The sequence below is a fragment of the Athene noctua genome, unplaced genomic scaffold, assembly GCF_965140245.1.
Source record: "Athene noctua unplaced genomic scaffold, bAthNoc1.hap1.1 HAP1_HAP1_scaffold_416, whole genome shotgun sequence".
In the NCBI taxonomy this organism is placed as follows: domain Eukaryota; kingdom Metazoa; phylum Chordata; class Aves; order Strigiformes; family Strigidae; genus Athene; species Athene noctua.
In genome coordinates, this window is record NW_027437873.1 from 48,762 (window position 1) to 62,409 (window position 13,648).

The 13,648-nt window shown below is 44.6% G+C and overlaps 1 pseudogene; it reads left to right on the forward strand.

Moving 5' to 3' along the window:
* Nucleotides 1-860: 860 nt before the first annotated feature.
* LOC141955700 (prokineticin receptor 2 pseudogene) lies at nt 861-1,597 on the forward strand (annotated as a pseudogene).
* Nucleotides 1,598-13,648: the final 12,051 nt, after the last annotated feature.

Below are 13,648 nucleotides of genomic sequence, written 5' to 3' on the forward strand. Positions count from 1 at the left end.
CATAAAACTCAAGTTTTATGGTTTGGCCTTAACAAAGCATATTTAAGGTTAATTAGCAATAGTCGCCTCCAGCAGACAAAACAAAAATTTGCATGGGCGGAAAATGGATACACAGTCCTTTGTTGGTGGCTTGAAAGCATGCTCACCTGTAACCATTAGCATCAGCTTTGGCTCTTTGCACCCATGGAATAGCCAAGAAAATAATAAAAACACTGCTACATATATTTGATCTCTTGGTAAAAAAAAAAAAGCATATTTAAATAGTTCTCTGCCTAGGGAAAACCTTTTCGTGTTTCTATGTGTTTGTCTTTTTACCTGCACCTGGCCAGGTGTATATTACTGCATGTTTCAAACTCTCATTTGAACACGTGCTGCCCACCAAAGAACTTCCAGATGCTGTGTCACGGCATGTCCTCGATACGACACCGTGTGTTGTGCTAGGTCCTGCAAACACATTTGTCAGTAATAGGAAAGCTCCCTCTCTTTCTCCTCTTCCAGTCTTTCCATAACTCCCAGACATGTGATCTGTGTTAACAAGCTTACGACGCAAAATTGCAACTTTTTCAGTTCAATCTTGTAAACAGGAGGGAGTTGGACTGAGGTCTTAAAACGATCCCCAGACACCCTAATGCATGCTCAGATTTTCAGATTGCCAAGTACCCACCCTCCTAACAAACCCTTCAGCCCCTTGCTCCAGAGTTTCTGCCCAGATTTAGGAACTCAGCTCTAGGCTCTTACTTTGGAAAATTTTCTTAACTCTCCTCATAGACAAGTTGGCTAGGCTCTCTCTTTTATCAACTACAGCAATTCCCTTCTGCCTAATTCTGACCACTTGTATTTGGAATTGTGTTCTGACTAAGTGTCTTCAGACTTCATTTTGGATGTATTTGTCTGTTCCAGGTATCTGGCCATTGTTCACCCACTGAAACCACGCATGAATTATCAAACAGCAACCTTCATAATCGCCTTGGTCTGGACTGTCTCCATACTTGTAGATATTCCATCTGTGTATTCTGCTACTGAAACGGTGTTATTTATAGTGAAAAACCAGGAGAAAATATTCTGTGGTCAGATTTGGCCAGCTGACCAGCAGATGTACTACAAATCATACTCCCTCTTTATCTTTGGCATTGAATTTGTTGCACCTATCATTGTGATGACCTTGTGTTACGCCAGGATATCACGGGAGCTCTGGTTTAAAACCGTACCAGCATTTCAGACAGAACACATCAGAAAGAGGCTTCGATGCAGAAGAAAAACTGTTATGGTACTGATGTGCATCCTGACTGCCTACGTTCTCTGCTGGGCACCCTTCTACGGCTTTACAATTGTCCATGACTTTTTCCCCACCATCTTCGTGAAAGAGAAGCATTATCTTACTGCTTTTTATATAGTTGAATGCATTGCTATGAGTAACAGCATGATAAACACCATGTGTCTTGTAACTGTAAAAAATAACACCATGAAGTATTTCAAGAAGATCATGTTACCGAGATGGAGATCGACATATAATGGAAGCAAATCTAGCTCTGATTTCGACCTGAGAACAAGTGCAATGCCAGTCACAGAGGAGGTAGACTGCCTAAAACTGAAATAAATTTTCTGCAGTTTGAATCTCACATATTTCGGAGAGGGGCTAAAGAGGAAATAATGCCTTCTCAGAAGCTTCTCTCTTGTCTGTGGGAATACCCACCGTTGGTGAGAGCCCTCTAAAAGCAGCCTACTATGTATTTCCACCAGAACTCTTTTCACTGGACTGCTGTATAACCCCGTAACTCTGACTGATGCTGTGCTTCAGTTCACCCATCTGTAAATCTGGGAGGTAGATACTCATTTTACAGTTGTTTAAAATTTAAGATGAACAAAAAAAAAAAAAAATCTATGAATGCATTAAAGCATACTACAATGATGTAAGAGTTGATTGCTGATCCTAGCAATGATGCCTCTTTGTTTCTTCTTAAGAGAAATCTCTTAACCCCTTGGAGCTTATCTTTTGTACCTTTAAGATATTTGGTGTCCTTTTCCTTCTGCTCATAAGAGGAAGGAAGGCAAAAAAAGCCCATTTTGCTTCATGTCACTCTTTATCTTCTCAGTTTACCCCTCATGATTAAGCTCCTCAAAGTCTACAGATCACCAGCTTTCTATGGTCCAATGTGCAGCATGCTCTTATGAAAGGCACATTCTCTACAAAGGTAAATACTGCTTCACAGTCTAGTGAAAACCTCATCTCTTCCTGTGACACCTTGCTTAAAAATATTCTATCAACATTCCACTCTGTAGTTTTATGTAGAGTGCTGACTCTGTTTATTATGTATTTGGAAATGGCACAGCTACATTTTGAAGGGATGTTACCTTCTCTCACCTCCAGGCTATGGCCAACTTCTGCTGCCTTGATTCGCTGAGCTCTTCAAAGAATCAATCACAAAATCACAGAGGTGGAGAACAGCAACTCCAGATTGTCTAGTCCACCCCTCGGCTCAAGCAGGGTCAGCTAGAAGAGGCTGCCCAGGACTGTGTCCAGCTGGGCTTTGACTGACTCCAGGGATGGAGACTCCACAGCCTCCCTGGACCACCTGTGCCAGTGTTCAACAGTCCTTGCAGTAAAGAAGGGTTTTCTTATGTTCAGATGGTATTTCATGGGTTTCAACTTGTGTTTCAGCTTGGTTTGCAGAGGGACCCATATAAAACTATAGCATGCTAGTGGGAAGAAAAACACCCTGCTGAACCAGATCTAGACATTTTACCAAGCCTGTGTACAACTTCAAAATAAAGTACAAGTAGGGCCAAAATAGCATAGAGATCTTGAGATGATCTGTCTTTCTGCAACCAATGGAGACAGACTCTAGGCTTCCACAAGCCAGTCAGTGGTTGAGTTGAGTAGCTCATTGTCTGGTCAAAGGTGAGGCAACAACTCAAGATGAATTGTGCATTGCTTCCCCCAGAGCTGTTTTTACTATTCTGATTTTATGCAACTCCAGGATGGGTGTATCTTAACTGATAACTGTGATAAAGCAGGTGACAGTAGCAGTAATACCTACTCATTTAAACTACACATAAGATATCATGGACTTTTGTGTACTGAAATCGAGTCTTTTCTACCGTGATGACAAATGCTTCCTGTTTTAAAGTATGTGGTACCACCTACTTTTGGAGTAAATGGCTTTTGTAAATAATTTGTCTATTTGTGTACTTAAAGTGAGAAACAAATCCTGCTAATAAAAGAGTAAACATGGAGTAAATATCAACATTGTGAACTATGTTTTAGATTTTCCCCTTAGCCACAGTTTTCCTACTCAAGTGACTAATGTCAATTCTCCCATTTCTGCTAAAGAAAAACTACCAGGCCGACCAATTAAGTTTAATGCAAAAGGATATTCAAATCCATTAAAGTGCTTAAATCCTCTCGTCATTAGCTGCTCTTAAAATATACACGTTGGAAAGGGTATCAAAATTTCCTCTGTTAGGCAAAACAATTACTGAAATCATTCTTCAAAATGACAGATTAGAATAGGGTAAGTACTAAATCCATTTGTTTCCCAGCATGCCAAAGAAATTTAAAGGACCAGAGAGTTGCAGTATTCCATCATCAAGAGGCTTAACCTTGGAGTTTCTCTTGAAATCTCATGGTTTCTTCTGAAACTGCACCCATATTTATCTCCTGAAACCTGCAGTAGTTATTGGGGATTAGCTAGCAATACTACCTGTTATTAGAGTGTCCTGATATTCCTTTCACCTATTTTTCCTAGACTTTTCCTGGTGCGACAAAGCCAAACAAATCACAATTTTCCACACCTGGAAATCTACCTCAGGCTGAGTTATTAAAAAAATAAAAAGCTCATCCCCCACCAAGCAATATAGTGCCAAGCAAAAACCGGGGAAAGAATTGCTTTACATTTCTGGAAATCACTTTGAGAGCTCCAAGAGACCTCTTCTGGTCTGGCCTGCCCAGTGTTCTCAGACATCACCACGTCCCTGTCCCTGAGAAGGGCAGTAAAGCAGCAGCTGCCACAGCCCATTTTGTGGATTTAGGTTTTGGGGTCCGCAACATTGCTGTATTTTGACATTTTGGGGTCTTCTCAGCAGCAAAGCAGTGTTTCAGCCTGAATGACTGGATAGGGCAGGAGAAAAAACTGTGCTTTGCCCTCAACTGCACTTGTGAGCAGCATCCCCAGAAAGAGGGGGATTCCCACCCAGGAAGGGTGGCGGTCTCCTGTTCCCTGATCAGAGTAGCCAAGCAAGTCCTTAGCCTGTGTCTGCATCAACTCCAAACACCAAAAAATGGTCACGGGCTTCACTTTCAGGGACCAATGTCTGCTCCTAAACTGAGCTCCAGCAACCAGGGGCCCAGGCAGCGAGCCCAAGGACCTTGCATGGGAACAGAAACCCCATGGAGGATTTTTGTGCCCACAGAACTGATTTCATCAAGGGAGTAATGGGGTACATTACCTAGGGGTACCTACATTGGCCAGGGCCTGCCTGCCACCCATGACTACAGTTAAATGGAGAATTTAGAAGACTCTTAAAGTCACTTAAAAACTCCCTTTAAGTGCAGAAGTGTGCAGCTGGCCAGGTCCTGACCTGAGTGGCTCCCTCAGGCAGCAGGGAACAGACAGTCCAACCAGAGTAGCTGAGGGAGGGGGCCAGACCCCACGCTCCATATAGTGAGTTGTGCAGGAAAAACTAAAAATAACAGAAAGGCTTTTTTGTACCCACCCACACAACTCAGGCTAGGGAGTGTGGGTGCCAGTGGGTGCTCCAGAGATGGGTGCTCCCTTGGCTCCCTCTCAGGTGGGGGCTACCCTGCTGCCTCCTGCCTGGCTGCTCCCTGCAGAATGCCTTCACACTTACACTGACTGGCAACATTCAGTGAGGGAATTGAATGTGGATCGCACCTAACTGAAGCTTTGCTTGCAAGAGCCATGCTTAAACAGAGAAAGAAAAGCACAAGCTGGAAGGCAGCATCTGTCGCAGAGGAGAAGCAGCCCCTTCCAGCACAAGCTCTTACACACTGGAAGGCACTAAAAACTGCAGCGAGACCTCCACAGCCATCAGCTGCCTGCTGTTTGCTCCACTGGCACAGCAGCAATAAGGACTTCACCACGCAGGAACTGTGGGATGTGTCAAGGACAAGCAGTAGGTGGGGGTGAGGTATCATCCTCCTGAGAGCTGTTAGCAGGGTTTAGATAACCATGCAGTGAATAACCAAGTCTCAGCTGTGGCTTGCTACAATTTTTATTGCTAAAAGCAAAAATGTAGTGCTATCATGCATGATTCTAGCTCAGCTGTCCTCCTGTGGCACAGCTCCCAAAACCATAGGCTTGTTTCCTTCTGCAGCAGCTCCTCCAGGGATAACTGAAGGTAAAATCCAGTCCCTGCTCCTTCACACTGGCTCTCTGAAAAATAAAAAAAAACAGGTGTAACTAAAAACTAAAATGGTGACCCTGAACATCTAAGAGAGGATTAAGAAAAAGCAGTTATTCTCAGCAACAGGCACTGAGAAAATAAAGTATGTATTTTAATAAAGCAAGAGCAGGAAAAGAAACTCCAACCATTGCCCCTCTGCCAAAGGAGGATGGCCTGCAAGACCCCAGAGTGGGTCACAGTAGCCAGGCCATGAAATTTCCCTGAAGACTGACTCACTCACTCAGCAGCTCAGACTTAACTGAGCTCCTTCTTTTCTGAGCCTGGCAGCCTTTCCTGTGGCAACAGCACCCTCCAGCTGCTGCCTCTGCAGCACAGCATCATACGCCTACTGCACTGCCCTGGAAACTGCACCACCTCACACCAGATACCTTGGTGACAGGGACATACAGATATTCCCAGGATTCCTGGGCCTCCAAAAAGTAGCAACAGATGCTCCAGCTTTTGTCACTCAGGCACCTAGGCACTTACCCATCACTTCTGGTGTCTGAATTCTCCCTCGCTCCCTGTGTCGGCAGGGCTGTGACCCTCACTGGGTGCTTGGGCTACCCCCTTTCAAAACACTGGATATCATCTGCGCTGAAAAAACAACACCATTAAGCAGAAGCAAGCAGAATTGAGATAAGACAAGAAACTACTCCCTTGGACTCACCAGAGATCCTCTTCTCTCTTACGCTCTGTTAGGATCCTGTTCTATAGACTCCACCCTAACACACGTTGCCAGGAACAGTCCCCAAACCACCAATGAGACGGGCAGCACTGCAGCTTCCAAAGTGACCTTCCTAATACCATCCAGAGCAAGAGAAGGAGGAACAAAACCTGATATAAAGCCACCACAAGAATCCTGAATAATAAGAATCAACACTGAGCACGAAGTTGCTCAAAGCACAAAGTCACCTCCCTCAAAACCAGGACTTGGTAAAACTGACAGAAGAGAAGACACAAAGATGGTCACAGTCCCCAGAAAAAGACACCCCTGAGCTCAAAAGACCACCAAGGAACATAAAAAGCCCATGTAAACTCATCAACCTGCTCACCCGCTGGTTCCAAAAGAAAAACATGGAAGGTAACAGACAGAAAGCATGCATCACAGAAAACATGTTGAGGCACAGCAATAAAATCTGGGGGTGTAGCATCCCGAAAAAGCCAAACGCTGAAGCGCTCCAAAGACACACAGTGAAGTGCTCCAGACAGCAGGGTGATGAAGGGCTACTACAGGGCCACGTGTTGAAGAGCTCCAATAAAAGACAGGTGCGGAAGCGCTCCAAAACAGCGAGGCAGTGAAGCACTGCTCCACGATGGTGCCATTAAGCACTCCAACATACACCAGGCATTGCAGAAATCAAGAAAAAAGCCACAGGGTGAAACACCCCAAAAAGAGCCATGTGGTGGGTGTCTCCAAAAAAGCCCAACAAGGCAGTGTTCCCCAAAAGAACAGGTACTGAAGGACACTCTCCAGGGCTCCCTGGAGAAACACTCCGAAAAATCACAGGTGATGAAGAGAGCAGGAGAGTCAGACAGTGAACAACCCCCTAAAGCAGGGTGGTGAAGGAACCCTCCAGGAGGCTGTGATGAACAAGACCTGGGTGGCGCAGTGAAGGACTCCAGAAAAGCCAGGTCACACAGAGAAAGGCTACTCCAGGGTGGCATGGAGAAGGACTCCCAAGAACAGCTGGGCAGCACAGGAAGGACTCCAAGAAGACTTGGGTGGCACAGTGCAGGACTCCCAAAAAGAGGCAGGCAGCGTCATGCAGGCCTTGTCAGGGGTGGCACAGTGACAAACTCCAAGAAGAGCCAGGAGGGACAGTGAAGAGTTCCTCCAGACTGGCATGATGAAGGACCCCCCCAGTGTGGCCTGACGAAGGACTCCTCCATAAGGGCCTGGGAGGACTCCTCTGGGGGACAATGATGAAGTACTCCAAGAAGAGTCCGGTGCACAATGAAGGACTCCTAACGGGCAGCATGGTGAAGGGCTCCTCCGGGGAGGTGCTATGAGGGGCTCCTTTGACAGAGCACAATGAGGGGCTCCTCTTGGGGCAGCACAGTGTAGGGCTCCTCTGGGGCAGTGTGACAAAGGCTCCAAGAAGAGCTGACAGAACACTGAAGGGCTCCTCCAAGACTGCACATTGAAAAGTTACTCCAAGTGGCATAATGAGGGGGTCCTCTGGGGCGGTGCAAGGAGGGGCTCACCCAGCGTGGTGTGATGAAAGGCTTCTTCAAGACAGCGCAGTGAAGGGCTCCTCGAGTCTGAACAATGAGGAGTTACTCTGTGATGTGGGGCGCCTCCAGGTTGGCATGATGAGGGGCTCCCTATGGATCTGCGTGATGAAGGTGAAGCGCGGAAACAAACTCTACAACTCAGAAAGAGTTATAAAGCAGGCATGTTTATTCCAGCCGGGGTGCAAGGGGATTTCTTCACAAAGCTTGCACACCGTCTCTGGCAAGTAGCCAGATATTTATTACAAAAAACCATACATATTCATTTGGAAGGGCTGGGTTATTACAATTAGTTCGGGGAATAGGTGTGATTCTTAGAATTATTCAAGGAGAGAAGTATGTGGTCCTCTTGCAGTGTCCCGCTGTTAAGCAAAGTCCAGATGTCTCCTTCCTCTTCATTAATTTTTCAACTTGGCTTCCTGTGCATGCTCTCCGGCCCTTCGGTTCCTCTCCAGGTTATAGAGTCGGCCTTTTACCTGTTTGTTTTGTTAATTGGAACTTTTGTGTCTGTTAAGATGTCCCAGAAAGTAAGTCCTTTAGCTGGTATGTCTCCCCCTTTATCTCAAAGACAGGGATTATTTACTATCTATCCTGTTTTCTGTAAGAATGTTATCTACTTAACATTGCCTGAGGGCTAGGACTCCTTTAGCTTTTTTTTTTGCTTTCCTCATATCAATTCCCCCCTTTTCTTTTACCTGTGCAAATTCTTTTGCTATATCATGCCATTCCCTTAAAGGGTTTTGGCCAAGTATGCACCTACAGTCCCTACCCATAATCCAACCATGTTGATAATCAGTGTCCATCCTTTCATTGGAAATATATAATGAGCCGGTTTAATGTTGTGTACAGGCCCATCCAGACCTCGAGCTCTGGTCCCTAGGACCAATTCCCGCAGCTGTTTTTGTAGGCTGATAACATAATTAGTTACTATTTCATTCCCAATCTAAATGGATGCCCCCCGCCTGTATCATATATGGTTTCCTATATACTATTTCAAAAGAACTTAATCCCTCCTCAATTCTGGGTTTGGTCCCGATTTTAAAAAGTGCTAAAGACAATGATCGAGGCCAAGGTAATTCGACCTCCTGACCTAGTTTTGTAATTTACTTAAGTGATTCATCTTCTCTACTTGACCACTTGCTTGTGGACTATATAGAATATGCAACTGCCAGTCTATTTGTATGATCAATGCAAGTAATTGTTTTAACCATTTGAACCTTAGTAACCATGAAGTAAGCTTGTTCCATATTTCTTCAAAGTCTAAAGAAGCATTGTCTTTTCATATCTCCTGCAAAATACTTAATTATTGCAATATTATTCCTAAATCTACATTTATTTTTCCTGTTTCACCTATGTGTGTACAACAACTATAGTTCACAACTGTGCTCAATCCCCCATGTGAGGCCAACATCATGTTTCACTGTCAGCACTTCAGATTGAGAAATTATTTCATTCAGTAACACTTATTACTTCTGCATGGGAATGCATCTGGCCAACCTGAGAAGGTATCTGTTAACACTAATAAGTACCAACACCCCCCTTTTCTTGGGAGTTCAGAAAAATCTATTTGCCAGTGTTGTCCTGGACTATTACCTTTCACTATAACTCCATTTTTAATTTTACTTGATGTGTTTGGATTGTGGTTTTTGTTTTGTTTGGGGTTTTTTTAGTAAACAGCATAGTCATCTTACTGGTTTTTCAATTTAACTGCTTGTATAGGGCATCTGCTCCCCAATGTTTTCTTATGTTCACCTAAATGTAACTTCTATTGTATGTTGGAAGGCACTGTTATTTGCCCATCTGGAAAATAAACCCATCCATCTTTTTCTTTATTACCCTTTAGATCATTAATCAATTTTTGATCCTCCTTTGAATATTTAGGTTTCAAATCTGAGTTTAAGATTGAAAGTTTTACCATCTGGGACCAAAGCTAATGCTATGGTTGCCATTTCTGCCGCCTGTCTGGCCTTTCAATCTGCCAAATTATTTCCAATTTCCTGTTCAGTGTTACCATTTTGATGCCCTCAACAATGCATGATGGCTACTTTTTCAGGGAGTTTTATGGTTTCTAGCAGCCTTAAAATTTCCTCCGCATGTTTTGTTTTCTTTGTGCTGTGAATAATCCTCGTTCTTTCCATATGGCGCATGAGCATGTACTACTCCAAAAGCATATTTCTAATCTTAACCTTTTTCCCTTTTGCCAGTTCTAAAACTTTGGTCAAGGCAATTATTTCAGCCTTCTGAGCAGAAGTCCCTACTGGCAACGATTTAGTTTCTATTACTTCGTCAGTGGTGATCACAGTGTATCCTGCCTTACGGTTTTCCCTGTTTTATGAAGCTGCTTCCATCCATGAACCAGGTGCCTTCAGCATTCTCAAGTGGTTCTTCTTTTAAGTCAGGTCTACTGGAGAAAATGGCTTCCATGATCTCCAGACAGTCACAGGTTAAAGGCTCTGATATGGTCCCACTGAGAAAAGAGGCTGGATTCACAATGTTCGTGGTTCATAATTGGCACCAACCTGTCATTCCAAGGAAAGTTTGGAGTTCTTTTGCCATTCTGGGTTCACGTGTGCGACAGATGGCCTCTTTCCGTTCTCAGCTCTGTTGTTCTTCAGGAATACCAAATCCTAAGTAGGTCACTTGCTTCTGGACCAGTTGAGCTTTCTGTTGAGATACCCGATATCCACTAAGTCCCAGGAAGTTAAGCAAACTGACAGTCCATAGTACACAGTCTTCCTTCATCCTTGTAGCTATGAAAAGGTCACCTACAGATTGTAGTAAAATTCCTCCTAGTGAGGGCAGAGTCCAGGTTTCAAGTTCTCAGGCCAATTGATTCCCAGAGATAGTGGGGCTGGTTTTAAAACCTTGTGGTAACACTGTCCAGGTTAACCGTTTTGGTTTCGGTTGGGTTTTTTTTCCTCCCTGTATCAGGGTTTCCTCATTCAAAAGCAAATAGCTTCTGGCTTTCTTTTTTGCTTTCCTCATATCAAAGGGGTCCTACGGATCAGCACAGTGAAGGGCTCCTCCAGGATGGTGCGACAAGCTGATCCTCTGGGCTTCTTGTGATGAAAGGCTGAAACGGCACAATGAGGGGCTCTTCTGTGGAGGTGTGATATGGGGCTGATAGGGATCGCTGCAGAATTGGCACGGTGAAAGCCTGCTCCAGGACACTGAAACTGTGAGTTCCTCCAGCACAGCATGATGAAGAGCTGCTCTGGAGTGGTGCAGTGAAGGCCTCCTCTGCAGCAGAGTGATGAAGCGCACTTCCAGGGGACCATGATGAGGGGCTCCTCTGAGGCAGTGTGGTGAACAGCTCCTCCAGGGCGGTGTGAGGAAGGACTCGTCCGGGCAGCACAATGAAGGCCTCCTACTGAGCAGCAAAGGGAAGGGCTCCTCGGGGAGAGTGTGCTGAAGGGCTACAAGAAGACCCAACCAGCGTGGGGAGCAGCCCCTCTGGGTGGGGATGATGACATGCTCCTCTGGCATGACACGGTGAACTGTTCCTCTGGTGCAGCGTGGTTGAGGAATCCTTCACTACAATGTGGTGAAGGGCACCTCCAGAGCAAACCAGTAAATGCCTCATCCAGACAGGCATACATGAGCAAACATACGATATGTACGACAAAATACGATACACACGACAGGCAATACAATAAAAACCATATATTACATACCTTACCATGCAATGCATAACAGAGAGAAAATAAAATACATACCATACATAAAATGCAACATACACGATATGATAAGTATCAAACCAAACAGTAAAATACAATATATATAATAATTACAAAACGTTCAAGACGAAACAATAAAAAATACAGCAAAATACATACCACACAATATATGACAAACCATAAAATACCAACCAAATAAACATCAGTATAAAAGTAATTACAATCCAAAAAATGATACACAATACATTACACACTACAACAAGCTACATCCCATATTCACAACACAATACACATGATGCACAAAATGACAGATAAAATACAAGATAAAATATCATTAATAAAACACCATAAATACAATGCAATACAAAACAGCATATAAAACACAAAAGATGATCCAATAAAAAATAATATAACAACCACACTCCGAAGAAGGGATGAAAATTGGATCCTCTGGGGCTGCACGGTGAAGGCCGCATATGGAGCAAGACTCGTCCAGGACGGCGTGATCGAGGCCTCCAAGAAGAGCTGGGATGTGCCGTGCAGAGCTCCTCTGGGGAGGGGCGACGATGGCTCCTCCGGGGCGGCGCAGCCAAGGCGAAGGGCTCCTCCGCGGAGGCAGACGTTACAAACCATACCATACAATACCGTACCCACGATACAAGACAGACAATACCCTACAGACCACACCATAACTTACAGACCTTACCCGACGGTGCAAACCACACCTGTCAGATAACACTACACACAACCGACAGACAAGGAATCACAAGACAAAATACAAGACAGACAATCCAGCCCCAAATCCATTACAATACACACACAGGTACTACAAAACACAAAACACATTACAATGCCAAGTACATCACAAAATCTACAGTGCCAAAAAACACAGTATGTCCTCTACAAGAAGGAGCACGCCATACCATACAGAAAAATGCACAAAATAATGCTCAAAAATACCACAAAATACATTACAAAGAAAAATAAGTTTCTGTACAAAATACATAAAAAGCAACCCAAAATACAATAAATATTACATTAACAAAGAAAAATTGCCATACACAGTATGTTAGAAAATAAAATACATACAATGCAAGGGAAGATACAAATCCTCCAATACATTCAATGCTGTACAGTACATACGATAAAATAACACACAACCAATAAAACAGACGATACAGTGCAAACTACATGGGATACAATTAAAGCCATTCCATACCTACAGTGTGCAATAGGATATAAACCAGAACACAATACATGGAGTATACGAAATGCAACACATACAACACATCAAATATATAACACAAAAATCTGTACAGAGAATACGTACAAACAATACAATACCCACAGTGATACAGAGGATACTTAACCTAGGATACATTCCAGACCATAAACACACACCATACCGTACGTACAAGAACATCGATACCAAACCCCAATCATACAGTACAACAGATACCATGAAGAGCCTACGACACTTACCAAAATACAAAATAGAATACACAGATGACATGAAATCCCATCCCATACCATACACAAGTCAAAATAATACCCAAAGGACTACATATTCTAACACACAGAAACACGATGATCCATACGATGCAGATGATGCACACCATACCGTAATACATCACAACTCATACAATACCGTAAATACCAAAGCAGATGCTACAACACAATGCACCCTGCAGTACAGACCTCTAAATACCGTATGATACAAGACGCAGAGTAAAACATACCCACTAACAATACAAGACAAAGTACCACACGGCCAATGCAGTACGGCAGAAAGGACGCACAGCACCAGACAACAGAAAAACCCAGACCACACTTACCAGACAATACTTACCCCACGGTCTGCAGAGGGGCGCCTGCCTGCCGCTCCGGCGGCACTCACCAAAGCCCAAAACTCTCTCACGAGGCACCACGCTCAAGGGCTCCTCCCCCACAGGGGTGATGAAGAGCTCACCAGGCACAACGGCAGTGAAGGGCTCCTCCAGGGCAGCGTGCTGAAGGGCTGCAAGGAGACCCACCCAGCGTGCGGAACAGCTCCTCTGGGGCCACCGTCATCAAAAGCTCCTCCAATGCCACACGCTCAAGGGCTCCTCCAGAGCGCTCTGACGCTCAAGGGACTCCTCCAGGGCTTGCATGATGATGGGCTGCTCCGCTGACACGCACAGAAGAGCTCCCTGAGGGCCTCGCAGGAAAAAGCTCCTCTGCTGCAACACGGTGAAGGGCTCCTCCAGGGTAGGGATGATCAAGGCCTCCTCCGGGACAGCACAGTGAAGCTCTCCTGCATGGGCGCCACGCAGGGCTCCGAGGACAGACGGGCA